Source organism: Camelus ferus, chromosome 30, assembly GCF_009834535.1.
Source record: "Camelus ferus isolate YT-003-E chromosome 30, BCGSAC_Cfer_1.0, whole genome shotgun sequence".
NCBI classification, from domain to species: domain Eukaryota; kingdom Metazoa; phylum Chordata; class Mammalia; order Artiodactyla; family Camelidae; genus Camelus; species Camelus ferus.
The window spans coordinates 14,641,048-14,658,172 of record NC_045725.1 but is presented as its reverse complement, the minus strand read 5'-3'; the positions used below and the strand labels follow the sequence as shown (position 1 = coordinate 14,658,172).

Genomic DNA, 17,125 nt, shown 5'->3' with positions numbered 1-17,125 from the left:
GAGTCACGCAGCTCAGTATGAGATAAAGAAAGATCAAAGAATCTGGTTTTTCTAGTATAGCCGTGTTTGCGGTGACAATGGTTCTTAACTTGGGCAGGGGAGCAAAACCTGAAACTTAGGAGCACCCCGCCTGCCCGCACGGAGATGACCACACTGTACAAACGCTACAGTATCAGGAAGGAACATTTAACATTTCCAAGAAATGAAACCCATGTAACATAGCAAGGAATATTAGAGGTACAGAGAAACCTCACTTATTTGCTTTCCTCCTCTGTCTGAGACACAGCCAAGAATCTGAAAGGAAAATGAGACGACTTCGAACCACCAGAAGACGTCACAGAATACGTGCTCTAACACTCATTCCCTGAGGCCCGTGTCACTCAGAGGCTTATTTGCTCTTGTTTTGTGCACAATTCTAACATATACATGGGACCACATAGAGCAAATGAGAGTCCTGGGTAGAGTTTTGTATCAGCTTTTTCCAGGAGGCAGCACTGGTTGATGACTGGCACTGCCCCGGAGGGTTTCTCTGGCTTCTGTTCTGCAAACCTTTTCTGATTGTTTAAGCAATTCCCGTGAAGAGACTAGAACCTGAACCTTTAGCAGTGACAGCGTGGCTTGCTTAATCTGAGTACACAGATGCCAGCCAGAGGCACCTGCAGGTAAGGCTTGAGATGAATTGGAAGCGCAGGGATGGGGGGATGGGGCAAGTGCATCATGGGAAAATGCTCACGGGAAAATGGCTAGTGAGGAAACCAGGGTGAAAATCTACCTTTATAATAGCATCCTCAGCCCGTGAAGCTTTCCACAATGCCTGCATGTTACTTTCAAGATCAAGAACACAAAGTTTTATTCTCTGAAATGAAGGAAAATGCCAGGTGCAAGAGGACTGTAGAGGCAGGAGAGTGAGACCTCTGAGAACAGGACAGGGTGGATTCTAGAGACCTCCATGGAAGAAAAGCCGGCTTCTGGGCATGGGCTCTAGCCCCAGCCTCCTGGGGGCCGCTCTCCCAGGTCAAGCTCAGCTCCTGTCCTGCCACAGATTTCAGCCCCCAGGACTCTGAGTGCGGAGCGCCACCCCATCCAGAGGAGAGTGTCCGCCTTGCCTGGGTATCCCCCAGGCTCACTGGGTCATTTATGAGGGGGTCCTCTCCCCCTCACCAGGGCCTGGGATCCAGCCCAGACTGTTTCCTCCTGGATGTTCAGATGGACTCCTAAGGCCTGGTCATCCCTGCCCTGACCCCTGATAGCTTACTTGGAATGCTGGCTGTGGCTCTGCCCTGAAGGCCTCTCTGACTCTGTGTCCAGCTTTGGCCTCTGGACTTGACAAGACGGGCACAGTTCTCCCTTCAGGTTTTCCCAGCCATGACCCTGAGCCGCAGCTGTGACCCTGTCCACTCCCACCCTCCTAGCTCCATCCTAGGGGCTGGCTCTTCGTTCTGCTGCCTGCATTTCATGCCTCCCAGGCCCTAGGGCTTCCAGAATTAAGGTCAAAACCCGAGAGAGAAGAGGAGCTAAAAGGGTTGATTTTAATCGAAGGAGCATGCTCCCGCCTTCACCTGAGCCTCAAAAGAACATCTCATGAGGCATTCAGTGTTGGCCTCAAAGACTGTAGCCAAATTCCAAAAAGGCATGGGCCACACATCTGCTGTATCCTGGAGCGACTGACTCTGGGGGGATCGTTTCACTTAACTGTCGCCAGTGGCCAGTGGCCCTTTTTGGTGGCGCTTTTGAAATTGCAGCTCTAGATTTGGGTCATTCATCCATAGCTTGGTACTGCCTGAGAGCCCATGCTACCATCCGTGTTCCCTCCCACCTTCCCTTCTTGCTTTCCCTCCCTCCCTCCTTCCTTTCCTTCCTTTTGACCATGGCAGTGAGCCCCTGGACCTTTTCCATGCCCTACCCATAGTGGGCGCCAACAAGAAAGCCAGCCCTTGTTCCTCTGTGCCCTGCATTACCCAGCAAGAGACAGAGCAGCAGAAAGAGCAAGGGTGCAGTCTAGCCCCCCCCCCCCACTAGCTGACCTCAGGCAGGTTATCTAAACCTCCTTGGACCTCAATACTACTATCTATAAAATGGACCCACTGATACTCACCTTGGAGGCTTATTCTAAGGATGGAATTAAGAAAATGACTATAAAACCTTTTGTACATTGACTCAGATGCTCACTAAATGGGAGGTATAGCTACTACTATTATTACTATTTTTTTTTAAAAGAACAGATATAGACAATCAGCCTAGATAATTTCAAGTGTATTCACTACACTATCCCTTTAAAGGCAGAGAGAACAGTCAGGCCAAGCTCTTCCGGGTCCAGCCACTTGTGGAAGGCAGAGATGGGGATGGTTACTGACCACACGACACGACTGCTCTCAGAGGCTGTGTTGAGCCCCAGCTGCGGGACCCAGCCCGCCTGGCTCCCGGCACCTGCTGTTCCACTTACGGCTGTTTGCTTTGGGGCCAGTGACTTCATATCCCTGGGCCTCCATTTCCTCTTTTGTGAAATAGGAGGTACAGTGCTGCCCAAACCGCCAGGGCCGCTGAGAAGTAAACAAGACAATACTTGTAAAGCACTTAGCGCAGTGCCTGACACCCACTAAGTGCTCGAGAAGGGCTCGCTGTGATGACTGTCAAGTAGGTCCCCTCTTACGCAAGAGATGGCTCTGGGAAAAGCTGTGAAACCGAATCCCATTTTCCCACTGACTTCATCACTTCACAAAGGCTTTATCTTTGCCTCTGATCGTCCTTGGAGGGCAGTGATCTGAACGCCTCAGCACCAGGTCTGCCAGCTCCTCCCCGCTGCGCGGGCTCCCTGTCACGCAGGGGAAGAGCAGAAAACTGAAGTGGCACAAATAATGACTGCTTGCCGTAACTGTTTGCTAAATGTAGATCTGTTCTGGCTATCTGTCTATCAGTAATCCGTCTATCATCTATCAATTATCCGTCTATCTGTCATCTATGAGTCTTCTATCAATCACCTATTTATCTATCATCTATTAATCATCCATCTACCATCTGTCAATCGTTTATTATCAGTTATCTATCTATCACCTATTAATCTTCTATCAATCATCTATTATCTGTTAATCATCAATCTATCATCTGTTAATCGTCTATCAATTATCTGTCGTATATTAATCTCCTATCAGTCATCTATCACCTATTAATCTTCAATCATCTATCATCTATTAATCTTCTATCAATCATCTGTCATTTATCAATCATCTGTCTGAAAAGGACCACCTCTAATTATTTCCTCTCTTTATACCATGCGTAAAAAATCTATACAACTCATACAACAAACAGTTTATATTTCTAGTTGACTTTAAACTTTCATTTTAATTTTATCTTTTGAACTTTGGAGGCAGGGGAGGTTAGGAACCTTTTTGAAAATCTGATGAACACCCTGGGCTGTCTCTCCAGAAAAAGGAGCATGCTCACATACTCATAGTGTTACATGTGGTCTAGCTGGAAGTTTAAGGATCCTCTGAAACCCACAGAGACACCCTGTTAAGGGCCTTGCTGAAGCCAGAGCCCAGCTGTCCTATGGAACAACCCCTGTCCCAGTAGCAGAGGATGTCTGGCTAGGCGTGTGCTCAAGAACCCCCCTACTTGAACTCCCTAGTCTGGCGCGCCAGGCCCCACCCACCGTCCCACTGTGTCTTTTGTCCTACTGCACCCACTGCTCTGGCCAGTCTGGCTGGCCTTTGTCCCTCCCCTGGGCTGTCACCTCACCTTTGTCCCACTGCTTCCCCACCCACTTATCTACATCTAACCTGCAGTTCAGGTATGTAATGACCTCCTCTGAGTGATCAGAAGAGGGTTTACGGAGGGTGTGGAGCTTGAACAGAGGAGAGGCCCCGGTTTTAGAGGCAGAAAAACAATGAAAAGCACTGAAATGTGAGTTCCTGGAGCAGCTGAAGTCAGAGCTGGCAGGGAGATTGGGACAGAGAGGGAAGGATGTGCCAGGCTTGGTGTTTCTCCCCTCCCTGGTTGGAGGCTGAGAAAGTCAACAGCAGCCAAACACCCTGGCAGGTGAATAAGGAATCGCTGGGTTCCTGTCCCAGCTCAGCATTGACTGTACCTTCGGACAGGCCACAGGGCACTTCGGCAATCCAGCCTCAATTCCTTATCTTTAAAACGAGGGGTGAAAACAACAAACAAAACAAAACAAAACAAAACAAAACAAAACAAAATAAAACAAAACAAAACAAAATAAAACAGAATGGAATGGAATAAAATAAAATAAATAAAATAAAATAAAATAAAATAAAATAAAATAAAATGTGAAAGGGCTGGTGTGGTGGTGAGACTGACACCCTTGAACGTTGCAGGTGTCAGCCTAAATGCACAGCCTTTCTAGAAAATGCAGTTTCTCATTACACATTAGGAGCCATGAAAATGTTCATACCCTTTTCATCCTTTTTCTCAGAATCTAATCTAAGACAATAATCCAAAATATGGGGGAACTAGTCACAAGGATGTTCATCCTAACATTATCTAATACGGGAAAGCCCCCAGGGTCCAAGAGTAGGGAGGGGCTAAGTGTGTAACGGTGTGCCTGCCGGCTGGCCTTCTCTACAGCCGTTAAAAATGGCTGGTGTGGGGAACATGCTTCGGGTGCAATCCTTCTCCCCCTCCCCGCCCCCAACACACACCTGAAGGACCTAGGTCAGTGACAGTGGCTTCTCACAGCACTGATTCTCAACCGGGGGCCACTCAGCCGCAAGGCCAAACCAACCAGTTACCAAGCACCACTGCTTCCACCACAGCAGCATGCACCCCCTGGGGTGTGTGAGAATGCAGACTTGGGGTTCAGGTTCTGACTCAGTGGGCCTGTGGTGAGGCCCAAGAATCTGCACTGCAACCATCTGTCCAGAGATACTTGCAGAGGCTCAGGAATCCATGTTCTGAGAAACATCACCACGCTCCCATGGCCACAGCCCGTGCCCTGGCGCCGCGCACACTCCAGGCTGTTGCGCTTTCCTCATCTTCAGTGAGATATAAAGTCTTTACCAAGGACTCTCCTCGTCCTAGAACTCACTGCTGTGTGAGCCTGCCAGCTCTGCCGCACAGAAAGCTGTTTAGGCTCTGTTTTGAGATGCCTAAAATGGCATGAACAGCCTCAGACAAGGGACCGCTCTGATATCTTACCCCTGTTGTAACAGTTCTTACCTTCTGTCTCACTCTGGTTTCTCCTACTCCATTCAAAGTCCAAAAATATTCTGAGCTACCTTAGGCAGTTTCCCAGGATTAAAAGTGACTTTTAGAGGTGGTCATTGTGACCTTGGTTCAAATCCCGGCTCTGAGCTGCCGTTCTGTAAAAGGGGATGGTAATGTATAGGCTTCGTAGGATTGTTGCTGAGGATTGAAGGAAATAATGCCTGCGAGGCTCTGGGCACAGTGCTTGCAGCTATTATAATTATGAGTATTTTCCTGTCCTTGGGGGTTGACAGGGAGTCATTTCTTTGATGTGGTCCTTGTAGGAGGCCAAGGCCCTTGTTTTGATCTCCATCTCATTCCCCTGTTCAGCCTACAAGCTTCCCCTTGACCTTAATGAAAACGCCAGCTTCAATGAGCGAAGGTCACTGTGCTGACCCTCCAGCCTGGCTGGCTTGTCTGGCTGGCTTGTCTGGCCCTCAGGAAGGGTTGTGGGCTGTCCCAGCCATTCTCAGCACCCCTGGCAATGGCACGCTGACCAGCACAAGACGAGAGGTGAGACCAGCCACTACCTGGGCTCCCTGGAGCAGTTAGGGCAGACACTTTTCTGGAGGGTGTTGGAGCCCCGTTCACTGCTTCATCCAACAGAGAAGGGGCTAGTACCCCTTCCCCATCCAGCAACTTGCCATCCAGCCCGTCCTCCTCACACAGTACAGCCACACGAGCGCCCGTACGTGCGCAGCCCTGCTTCACCATCCCCATTCCTGCCTCCGCCCTTCCCTATCCTGGTCGAACAGCAGCGAAGGGATAAGTGGGCAGCCAGGTTATGCCCAAGGGTACCAACAACCCGGTTGGGTAAGGGAGCTTCACACATTTGCAGGGACCCAGGAAGGAGAGGCCAGCTTTCATCCTGTTCACCAAAGGGAACTTGAGTCAAGGCCAGAGTTTGCAGCTGGCGCAGCTGGGACCTCAGCTCCGCAGGCTGCTTAGACCCAGGGTCCTGTCTTGCAAGGGTCATTTAATATGCTAAGGTAGTTGTTTGCCTAGGTTGAAGTTCTTAGTTTCTTTTTTTTTCAGTCTTCTGAGTATAAATAACCCCTTAAAAAAAAAAAAGAAAGTACTTCTAGAAGCATGGAGTTAAGTCCTGACCCCTTTGCAGGTAAGTCTAGGTGACCGTGCTGGGTTTGACTCCTTGACTGGGCAAGGAGTCCAGTGGCCGGGGTTTCACGCGGCAGCTTCAGCACTGTGCCCAGAGTGACCTTAGGCAAGTCACCTCCCCACCCTCAACCGTATTTCCTCACTCTCTGTGGGAGCTATAAATCCTGCTCTCCTGATCCCTAGGGGTGGGGATCAAATGAGGTGAGAGGCTGTAGGAGACGATGAAGAGGTGGTGTCCCTGAGGAAGAGACTAGGGACAGAGACTTGGCCTCACCCAGCTGATTCCATGGTTGATGGTTATCTGTTCATTGTCTTTCCTCTGCTGGAAAGTCAGCTCCATGAGGACGGAGACACATTGATGTGGTCACTTTAGAGCCAAAGCCTAAGTAGTGGGAACCGCAGAAAGGTGGTCAGTACTTAACTGTGAATGGAAGGGAGGGAGGGAGGGTGAGTTAGGAAGGAAGGAAGGAAAGAAGGCAGGCAGGCAGAGAGGAGGGAAGGGAGGAAGGGAGGAGGGAAGTTGCCTCTCTGGCTGGTGGTACTGCCCGCTTTCCCACCGCTGCCCCATTGGCCAGGTCCTGGCCAAGCCCTCTGCCCCTGGATGCCCAGCCTGCTCTGGGGGTGACAGGCCCAGTCACCCAGAACCCCAGCCGCTCTGCTGAAGTTCCTGGTGCCCTCCCCTCCTCCCTAGCGTGCCTGACTATGTCACTGATGCAACCTGGAAGAAGGGCGAGGCCCTGGCAGCCCTGGGGGCCCTCAGGCTGTGAGCTCACTCGCCCTGTCTATTGTGTGGCTTAGCCAGGGCCCCAGCCCTTCCCTGTGCCCAGCCAGGCAAGGTACTTTCCCCTCACTTCCCCAAAAAGAACAATTCCGGTACCCAGGCACCTGGGAGGCTCCCACCCAGGGTCAGGACAAGCTCCAGCTGGTCTCCCAGTACACTTGAGAGGTGGGAGGCGGGCTCAGAGGATCTGGCCCCACCCCCACAGGCCTTGCCTTTTTCTCCAGCATCCACTGGACTGGGGCAGCCAAAGGCCAGCCGGTCACGGTCACCGGGACTCCACTCCTCTCTCAACTCTGTGTGCTTGAAGAAGTGGGGGAGTCTGGGCAAGAAGTCTGGCAAACTGCCAGTTGGTTCTGGATGATGGGTCTGTCCCTCTAAGACACGGTGGCAGAAAAGTGTGTCGCACTGGCAACCAGCAGATGCGAATACATTTTGTCACCCTGGAAGCTTAGCTTAGATTCAGCTGTGGCTCCTTCTCTGTTCTTGACGCTTGATGAACGGCGATGAATTGTTATTTCCCACTGGCATTTTAATATACTTCAATAAAATCTGATCTAACGATCAAAATGATAGAGCCACGTGATTACAAAGCCATGCGTGGAATAGTACACACAGTGGCCTTCAGGATGGTGAGGACTCGGGTGTCATCAGACAGGATGTGGGGGGCTGCAATGGGAGAGGCTGGGGGCCCCCCTTGAGCACCACCTTCATGATCCAGCCGGTGGAGTTTTCTCTCCGTTTTCCTCAAAATTTAATTAAATGTTTATTGAGCACCTAACACGTGCAAAGCGGGATGTCGTGAAGCCTGTGTTTAGTGCAGGGTGGACTGTTCCCCCCAGTGAGAGAGAGAGAGAGAGAGAGAGAGAGAGAGGAGGGGGCCCTGAGGGGAGACCAGGGCCCTGCACTGCTGTCAGGCTGGGGTCATTCCCTGACTAGTGTGGTGGGATTAAGGGTCACAAATTTTCTCTATTATGGAAGAATTGTATATGATTTTTTCTTTTTTTTTTAATTTTAATTTTTTTGGGGGGAGGTAATTTGATTTATTTATTTATTTAATGTTTTTAATGGAGGGACTGGGGATTGAACCCAGGACCTTGGGCATGCTAAGCACCCACTCTACCACTGAGCTATAGCCTCCCTGGTTTTTCATATATATCAGTATTCTCTTTAAAATTATCTATTCATATACATGCATTTTAAAAAGAATATTATTCTCATGAGAGTTTTTCATTGCTGATTTCAAAGATCTCCATTCTGCCACTCACTCACTTTTTAATCTAGGTCTCAGTTTCCTCATCTGCAAAGTGGGCCTCAGGGTGGTTGTGAAGGCCAAGCAGGATAATGGGTTGAGAAGCCACTGAAAACACCACATGTACAGACGTTGACCTCATTGGATGGAGGCCGGGCCCTCAGACTCAATACATCAAAGGAGCATGGCCATTGGGTTGGAAATCTCCAGAGAAGAGCAGCTCTGACTGGGCCTCATGCTGGTTCTCTCCAAGGTCCTAACTGCTTGCTCTGGACCCGCCTGTTGCCACGCACGCTGGCAGCCTGTGCAGTGGGGGTGGTGGGTGGTCAGAGCCACAGGAATACCTGTCTTCACCAGCTGATTGGCCTCAAAAATCAGCAGGGCCGACAACAGAGGTCTTCTCGAAGCCCTCTCAAGTGATGATGGCCAGGATTCTCTTGTTTGTTTATTGGCACCTGCATAATTTCAGAGGACGAAGGCCAACCTGGCTGCAGGGTGTCAGACCTGGTGAGGCTCCTGGTTGTCATCTCATCCGTAGTACCCCTTTACAGAGGATGAAGATGAGGATGTGGGAGGGCACATGACACCCCCAGGAGCACTCAGCCTGCCAGTGGCTGAGCCAGGACTAGATCCAGTCCCCCTGTCTCCTGGATCTAGGGTTTTTTCTACAAAACTTTGTTCCCCACGTATTTGCCAGGAATCTACCGTGTACCAGGTACCCACAGTGGAGAAGACACAGCAGGGTCTTGGCCCATGAGCAGCCTCTGTTCCAGTGGGAGGGATGGTCAAAAAATAATTCAACGTACGCATGCAGTTAAATAAGAGTATGCAAGCTACATGAGTGCTCTGACCAAGGGTCAGAAATAGATTATGGGGGAGGGTTCCTAATTTATCTGTGGTAGTCAAGGAAGCCTTCTCGGAGGAGGTGACACTTCTTCAAGACCTGAGGTGGGGGAGGGCACGTCAGGCTAAGGGAAGTCCCACATCAGGAAGGCAAAGGAACTCAGTGTGTCTGACTGGAGGATGGGGGCAGTGGGAGGCAGCAGTGAGTTTGGAGAAAGAAATAAGGATTTCAGCCATGCCTCGTGGGTCATGGTGAGCAGTTTGGACTGCATGTTAAGTGCCCGGCGACACGACCAATGCATGTTTTAAGATTACCCGGGCAGCTGCATGGCACCAGTTCAAAGGAACAGAGCAGAAATAGGAGCAGGGGGCTAGTGAAGAGGTCCTGCAGAAGTCAAGGTGAGGGGGTGGTGGCTCAGCCTAGGGCAGTGGTGGAGGAGGAGGCAGAAAGAGGGGGAGATTTGAGGTCTGCTTTGGGATCTGAGTCTTATGAATGGATTGGCTGGAGCAGGGTGTGGGGCAGGAAGGAGGGGGAGGGAGCAAGGGTGACTCTGAGTTTCCAGCTTGAGTAACTCTCAACCCCAGTGCCATGTGCGTTCTTTAGAGAAGACTCGCTCTAGCACTTCACCAGTCTCACCTCCATCTCAGCCTCTTTCTGGCTGTTCCAGCCTCTCAGTTCCGTAAGTCATGATTCTGCCTACTCAGCCAGTGAAGAAACTGAGGCACACACCAGCAAAGCAAACTGCTCCTTAGGGAACCAGCCATGGAAACTAGACAAAGAGCTGGAGCCGAACCCTAGGGGCAGCCTCTGGGCAGCAGAGTCCTAAAGACCCAGGACTAAAGAGCCTAAAGACCTGATGTTCAGTGTTACGATTTATCAAGCTGTGTGACCTTGAACAAGTGGCAAGACCTCTCTGAGCCCCAGTTCCCTCATCAGTAAAATGGAGATGGTAAAAGGATCTACCTCATAGTGTGGCTGCAAGGGATTAAATGGGAGGGGGTAGGGTAGAGCCTCAATAGATGTTCGTGATTACTATTTTCGGATCACATGGCCCATCTCTGTATCCCCCTCTCTATACATGCACATATAGACAGTCTGTAATTCTGGCTGTGTGCGCGCTCGAACAGAAGCTGTCTGTGAGCCTAGGTCACTGCTGATGACCAGACACCACCAAAGTTTCAAGTTGATGGTAGCAGATTTGCTCCCTGGCTTCTGTTCCGCCTTCTGAGCCACTGCCTGGTGGTTGGGGCAGGAGCTTTCATCCTCCTGGAACAAGAGTGCGTTGTGGGTTTGGAGGCAGATGTGGAAGGCAAGGCGTCTGTAAGCCAGCCTGTTTCCAAGTGTTCTGACCGACCTGACCCAGGAAGGGGGTGGGGCGGGAAGGAGGGGGAGAGGAGAGGGGAGTAAGAGGGAGGGGCCAACGATGGCGGCCTAGGAAGGAACCACCTCCCAAAAAGAAATGCACAGTGACAGATCGAGAGTCTGGCCCGCCCCAAGCCCCTTCTGTATGGCTTTGGGAGCCTCCCCAGCCCCCCTCCCCCACCCTACAAGACTCCTGTGTTTCTGTTCCCAGGAAGCAGCCAGCATGGGGGCTGAGAACAGGGAGGTGAGGCTGAAGGGCAGTGGGGCCGGGCTCTCCACTTTCTGCCCAGAGCCCTTCCGAAGGGCGTGTCTCCATAAGGCGCGCGCACAGTGATTAAGGGGGAGGGAGGAATGACATCCACTGTCCACTGCGGTACCCAGCCAGCGGGCTGGAGCATGACCAGCTCTCCCCCGGGCTCTTGGCTGCAGTATCGACAGTCCTGGCACCACCCGCTGCCCTACTCAGACACTCCTTCAGGTCCAGGGGCCGGAGCCCTGCTATGAGGAGCCGCCTAGGGGAAGGCTGGGCTGGACACGGCATCTCTTCCCCACCCCTCCCTGCAGCCTCCCTCCTCCACAACCCCCTCTGCCCACATCCAGCTCCAGCTGGGTTTGAAAGAGGTGCTCCAGTCTTCCCTCCCTCCCTCCAAAGCAGGCCCTAGCCCTGTACTCTCTCCTTTCAGTTGGAAGCTGTATCCATAAACTGGTCCCACCTCACAGACCCTAACCCAATGCTTTATCCACTGGGAGACCCCTCTAAGGCCAGGTCCCACCCCCACTCCGGTCTTCACTTCCCCCACCTGACATGCCCTCCTGCTCACAGCAACATAGACTTCCAGGCCTGCCCAGACCACTTCCAGAGCCCTCTCCACATGAGTCCTCTCTTCATGACTGCCCCTTGGCTCCTTGTCTGCTCCGAGGATCTGCGCCCTTAATGGATCCCACATAGCGCTCCATGTTCCCTGCCCCATGCTGAACAGCCCTGTGCTTTAACTCCCCACAAGACAGGAGGCTCCGAGGGCAGCACCCCACTGCACCCACCCCACCTTCACCCAGGCTGTTGCAGCAAACCTCAGCTTACGGGTGCACAACAAACACTTCTGGATTGACACTGATTCCAACCGGGTCATGCGTTGGCACCTTTACCTCCCGGGTCTGGGAGTGGAGTGTGGAGTCACACTTGATTGGATATTTAATTAGCGCCTTTGTGGACAAAGGGATTTGACTTTTCATTCTTTGGCTTGGGTGTTCCGGGAGTACATGGTTTTTGATAAAAAGCTATGGAGTCATCCAATCTTGGAAACTGTCCACCTGCCCTGATTAAGCACCTTCCCTTCTGACCTTCAGTGCCTGATTCTCTGATTTAGCACCCCCTCTCCACCCCAACTCACCCCTCCCTGGCTCTGAGCCTCTCTGTCCCCATGTGCTGCCAACCGCCACCCTCCCACCAGAGCAAGAAGGGTCTGACAGACTCATTCCAGCCCCTTGGGGAGACTCCTGCCCCCGACCCATGGCTATTTACGGTTTTAGAACTACAGAGAGAGAGAGACCCTTCCTGCCTTCCAGAAGCGATTTTGCCTGCCCTTGCCCCGGCACAGGCTTTCTGCAGGGCGTGCCCCACAAAGAAATGAATCATTAACACTGGAATTTCAGGCAGGGGGCACCTGTTGGAGAAGATACTTAAGTCTGAACCGTCTTCCTGGGATTCTGCAAACCTCAGCCCCATCCTTAGCGTTCATAGATGAACGGACCTTTGGGATTCACCTCTGGCTTTGGGGTGCCTTAAGGCTTGTGACCTGCCTCTGAAGAGTGGCAAAGGTCGTGGAGGGCCAGGCCTCTCATTGGTCTCATTGGTTACCTTTGTCTTGTGCTGATTCTCCACCGCACACCAGGCAGTGGGTCACCAGGGAGGAAGGATTCCCCTGGCTCCTCCCCCATTTCTGAGAACAGCCAATCTAGGTACCAAGGAGTTAATGAAGGTTCCCCCCAGATGAAGGACAGTTCCTGAGGAAGAGGGCTGACAGTAGCAGGAGCCTCTCAGCTGGCAGTTTTCAAAAAGAGTGTGGGGTGTGGTTTTAAGGAACAGCTTGGAAGAGGGCGCTCCCGCCACACCTCTTGGATTGGTGGTTGGCTCACCCCAAACGTGGACTGTTGGGTCTCTGGTTGGCATTTCTGAGTCAGTCTCAGAACGGAGACAAAGCCAAGGAGAGCCTGGTGATACTGTGTTTGTTGTTGGAGAGGAGTGTCAGTGGGTGCCCCCACCTCAGACCTCTTGACTCCCTCTGGGCCGAGTTCCCCTGGGCAACCCCACGGAGGGAGCCACAGTTCCGTGCTTGCTTCCTGCACTTCCTTCTTTTTTTTTTTTTTTTTTGCCACTTGAAGGCTTGCTGTGCGGTGTTTTATTTAGTAAGTTACACTCACGACCCTTTAAGGAGAAAACATATAATTCTAGTAATTTTATTGGGCTCAGGTTTCAGGCAAATGGAAATAAAATTGCCTCTAAAAATAAAAGGCACACAGAATTGAAGAAAATAAAACAATAACAATGAAAAGCAGATCCTGATTTGAGATAAGTGGTGAGGCATTTTGTGAAATATTAGAGGGAAAAATAAACAAACGGAGAGACCCGGGAGAAGAGCAGGAGGAGAACTCCGCAGCCACCCTTGCTTTCGTTTCTGCTTCACCTTTAGGAAAGGGCTCACTGCCTGTTACAAAGTGAGGCGTAAAACACGACTGGTGAAATTGGTCCTTGTCCCGCGCTTAACAGTACAGGTGGACGAAAGGGGCTGCCTGCCAAATACTTCTGGTTGGAGGGAGGGGTGGGAGTGCTCTCTCAAAACCACTCCTGGAATGGCTTAACTCGCCCAGCACGAATCAATGACAACCTCTCGCCGGCTGCGGCAGGCTCCCCTGAGCAGCGCTGCCGCGTGGATTCTCAGCCAGGGACCCTGGCGGCGCTCAGGACACGGCCCGGCCACGAGCGCGGCGTCCCCGGGGCGGCCAGGTGGGTCTGCGGCGGCCTCGGCCGGAGCGGGCTGGGATGCGCGCGGGGCACCGGGCGGCCGGCCGGCCGGCAGCCCGCGGAGGTGGGTTGGGGAGGAGGCCCCTCCGGCTCCGGGCGACTGCGTCCCCTCTCCCGGCGCTGCGGGCGCTCGCGCTCGGCGTGGCGGGGAACCACTGGCTCGGGTGGCACTCGTCGAGCGTGAGCGGCGGCGTTTGCAAGGAATATCAAAGCCGCGCCTGGGCTGGAGCGGCGCGTACTGGGGAAAGCGGGACGGGGGCCCCGCGCTCACACAGGGGCGCGCAGCACTGTATCCCCAGCGACACGCAGGAAAGAATCGGGGACTCGGGATACAGCAAGTCTGCTCCTTTCTCAGCGCCCTCAGTCCTCGCGGCGGGTTTTGGGTTGGAGGAGAGGGAAGAGTGCGAGGGGCACTCGGGGTGGTGGCTGCCGATAGACATTGTTAGTTTCAAAACCCTCCCCCAACACCCCCTCCCCCTAGTATCAGATGCAAAACTTTGAGGGTGGGGGGAGCCAAAAGCCAAGGCAACTCCTGGCAGAAGTCAGATCAGGGGCGAGGATAAAAGAGGGGATTGGCAGAAGTCGCTGGGCGAGCAGGAGGGAGTCCCGTCGCGGTCCCTGGGCTGAACCGCCGGCAGAGCTGGCTGTGTGGGGACCCTTCCCTGCGCCCCGACCTGGGCGTGGGTGGGCGGTTGAGCCAAGCCGGGGGGTCCCGGAGCTCCCGATGCGGCCCGCCGGCTTGGGGTGGGACGGGACGGCTCCGTGCGTCCGCACCCCTGTCGCCCTCACGAGCGAGCCCCGGGTGCCCTGCAGCCGGGCGGGCGCAGTGGCCGCGGGCTGGGCTAGGAGGGACTCTGAAAAGAACTCGCACCCCCTTACACACCCCGCGCGGAGCATCGAGTGCGGGTGCAGTTTTCTTCGTGTCTGTGGGGAGGCCTCCGAGGGTCGCCGGGGTTTGGTCGTCCAGGTTTCTGGCTTCGGCTGTGGGCGGTGGGCCCGGGACCTCTGCCTTCTTTCTTTTAACCCCTGGCACTGGGCTCTGCACAGGGGGCAGCCCCGTTCCCGCGATTCATTGGCGGACTGGAGGCATACCCCTTCCAATCTCTCCAAGTGCAGAAATATGAAAATGTGAAGGAAGTGGTTGAAACAATCAGGCGGTTTTCTCCAGAGTCGATAGGGGATTTTGTGGAAGGGGAGGGAGAGGGAGGGTGAAGGCCCTGCCAGGTTCAAGTTTCAGCTCCACTCCTTCACCCAGTTAAATCCTGCGGATTAGAAGGGTTCAGGAACCTTCTCTGGATAGATCTCCAGGAAGAGAAAGTAGCTGATACCACCCTCTCCCCTTAAGGCCCAACCTGGGCTGGAAGGGAGAAGAAACCTACCCTCTTAAAAGATGGCTGGGGTCAGCCTGTGCTCTGGCTTCTGCACATGGTGTTTGGTGCTGTTTCCTAAGTTCCTCCAAACGACCGCACTAAGGACCACGCACGGGCAGCCACCACCGTCCTCATCACCCCCTTCTCACAGGTGAGGGACTGAGACCCCAGGTGAGTCCTGTGCTCCTCACCGGCATGGGTTCCGGAACTTGATGAAACTGATAGATTTGGATCCCACCAAGCACCTTCTAACACCTGCTGGGAGATGCAGAAAAGGATGCAGACCTGGGCCACCGCCAAGGGGCATCCAGTGCAGATAGATGAGGCTTGTACAGAATAAGCAAAGGCTAGGTAGTGAGTCAAATGTCCTCAACAGACTGCTGGGAGAGCCACTTTGGGATCTGAGAAGAGGCACATTGGCAGCCAGAGGTCAAGAAAGGCTTAAAATAAGAGGAGGCATTGGGCCAGGACCCTGAAGGAGGAAGATGGAAAGTGTGAAGGTCTGGAGATCACAGAACTCGAGGCTTATCCTGCCATGTCAGCGCTGGGAGATAAACCAGAGAGGTCCAGGCAGGGAGGAGAGGGATGGGACATCCAGAGACCATCTACCATGTGCCAGGTGCTGTGCTTGGCACACATTATCTCCTGTAACCCACACAACCCATCAGATATGAACCATTAGCTCCGCTTTGCAGGTGAGAAAATTGACGCTCAAAGGGGTTCAGTAAGTTGCCCAGCTACTTAGTAACAGAGCCAGGGATCAAGCTACCTGTTTTACCACCATCTTTTAGAATCTTATACTTTAGTTGGGGAGACGGGAATCCATCACTCTAGTATAATTATTGTATGACACAAAATAGTATGTGTTACATCCAATGTTAATGTTCTTGAATTTGAGTTTCTTTCAATCAGTCAATCATTTATTCGATAACTACTGTATTGTCTTATGTGTGATTCTAAGCACCATGCTAAATGCTGGGCACACATTAGTAAGTGACTCCGACCTGGGCCCTGGCCTCTGTCAATGTGAATGTACATCTTTCAGTGGGTATTGAGTGGCTGAAATGAGACGCTATGTGGGAAGATGCTGCAGAAGCATGGCCATGAGGCAGGAGAAGCAGCAGGAGGCCTGGGGGAAGAAGAGGGGTGGGCAGTGGGAGTATGGGTGCCCCTGTGCGCAGTCATGAGGACTGGGGCCGGCTCAAGGAGACATTGTGGAGTGCACACAGTTCCCCATGATGCTGTCTGAACCCCTGCTGTTCAGATAATCAGTTTACTATCATGGGTTCCAAGATGAGCCTTTAGTGTTGTGCATCCCAGCTGGAGATGACAAGAGCCCCGTGCAGCCTCCCGGAGACTGGCACCTCTCTGCAGCCATGCCAGCTGGGCTGAAAGCTGCCCCAGAGCATCACATCCCCACCCACAATGTGTCAGCCTCGTTCCCAGTGACAGGGATGGGCTGGAGCTGGAGCTCCAAGGCCCTCATCCTAGCACTGGGGAAGTTTGTCCATGTTCACAGGACTTCGTAGCAAAGTCAGTAGACCCCAGGTCTCCCGGCTGTCCATAGCAGCTCACACCCTGCCAGCCAGGGTGTTTGACGACTCAACTGAAAAGATCGTGCTCCATCTGCTATGTCTCCGCTTACCATGCCGTTTCCCCATGCTCCTGTCCATCTCCGTTTTAGCTGACCTGACATATCTGTCCTCATAAAATGGTGTCAGATGGATCTTTGAGACAGGGTGGTCATAAATATTCCGGGACATTTGGCCTGTTAAGTCTCCTTCCATCTTGAATAGTGTCATAGGTGTAAGATAACTACCTCTCAAATTAATTCTCACTTTGGTGAGGAAGGTGAACTGATAAATCTTGCCTTGAAGCTAAGCCCATCAGATAGATGCTCTGGGGCCTTCCTTCTTCGCAACTGACACCAGCTCTTCCAGGGAGAATGGTTTTCCTCTTCTTTTCTTCTTCTTCTTTTTTAAAGTATCTTGGATTTGAGGTCACAAGATCATACAGCATTCCGTTTAGATGTCACACTGCCAGAATAAAGGCATTTTTCTCCTAATATTGAGATGATCAGCCTGATAGGAGTGGCGAGCCCCTGCCTGGCTGCCCCATGTTTACAGTCATTGCACAGGTGTATAATTGCATGGGGATGTCTGTTTGCTCAGCACCCTGC

At 52.6% G+C, this 17,125-nt stretch overlaps 1 protein-coding gene across 5 annotated transcripts in view; it reads left to right on the top strand.

Annotated features, from left to right (window-relative positions):
* ZBTB7C (zinc finger and BTB domain containing 7C) overlaps window positions 1–17,125 on the top strand; it is a 314,920-nt gene that overhangs the window by 206,270 nt on the left and 91,525 nt on the right. Inside the window, exon 1 of one of the 5 annotated variants that reach the window (XM_032470487.1) lies at window positions 12,959–13,558. The exons of 3 other annotated variants lie outside the window; for them this stretch is intronic. The gene's annotated coding sequence lies outside the window, so the exon portion shown is untranslated. Of the gene's footprint in view, window positions 1–12,958; window positions 13,559–17,125 lie in introns of those variants that run through there. One more of the 5 variants, XM_032470489.1, reaches the window with a different exon arrangement.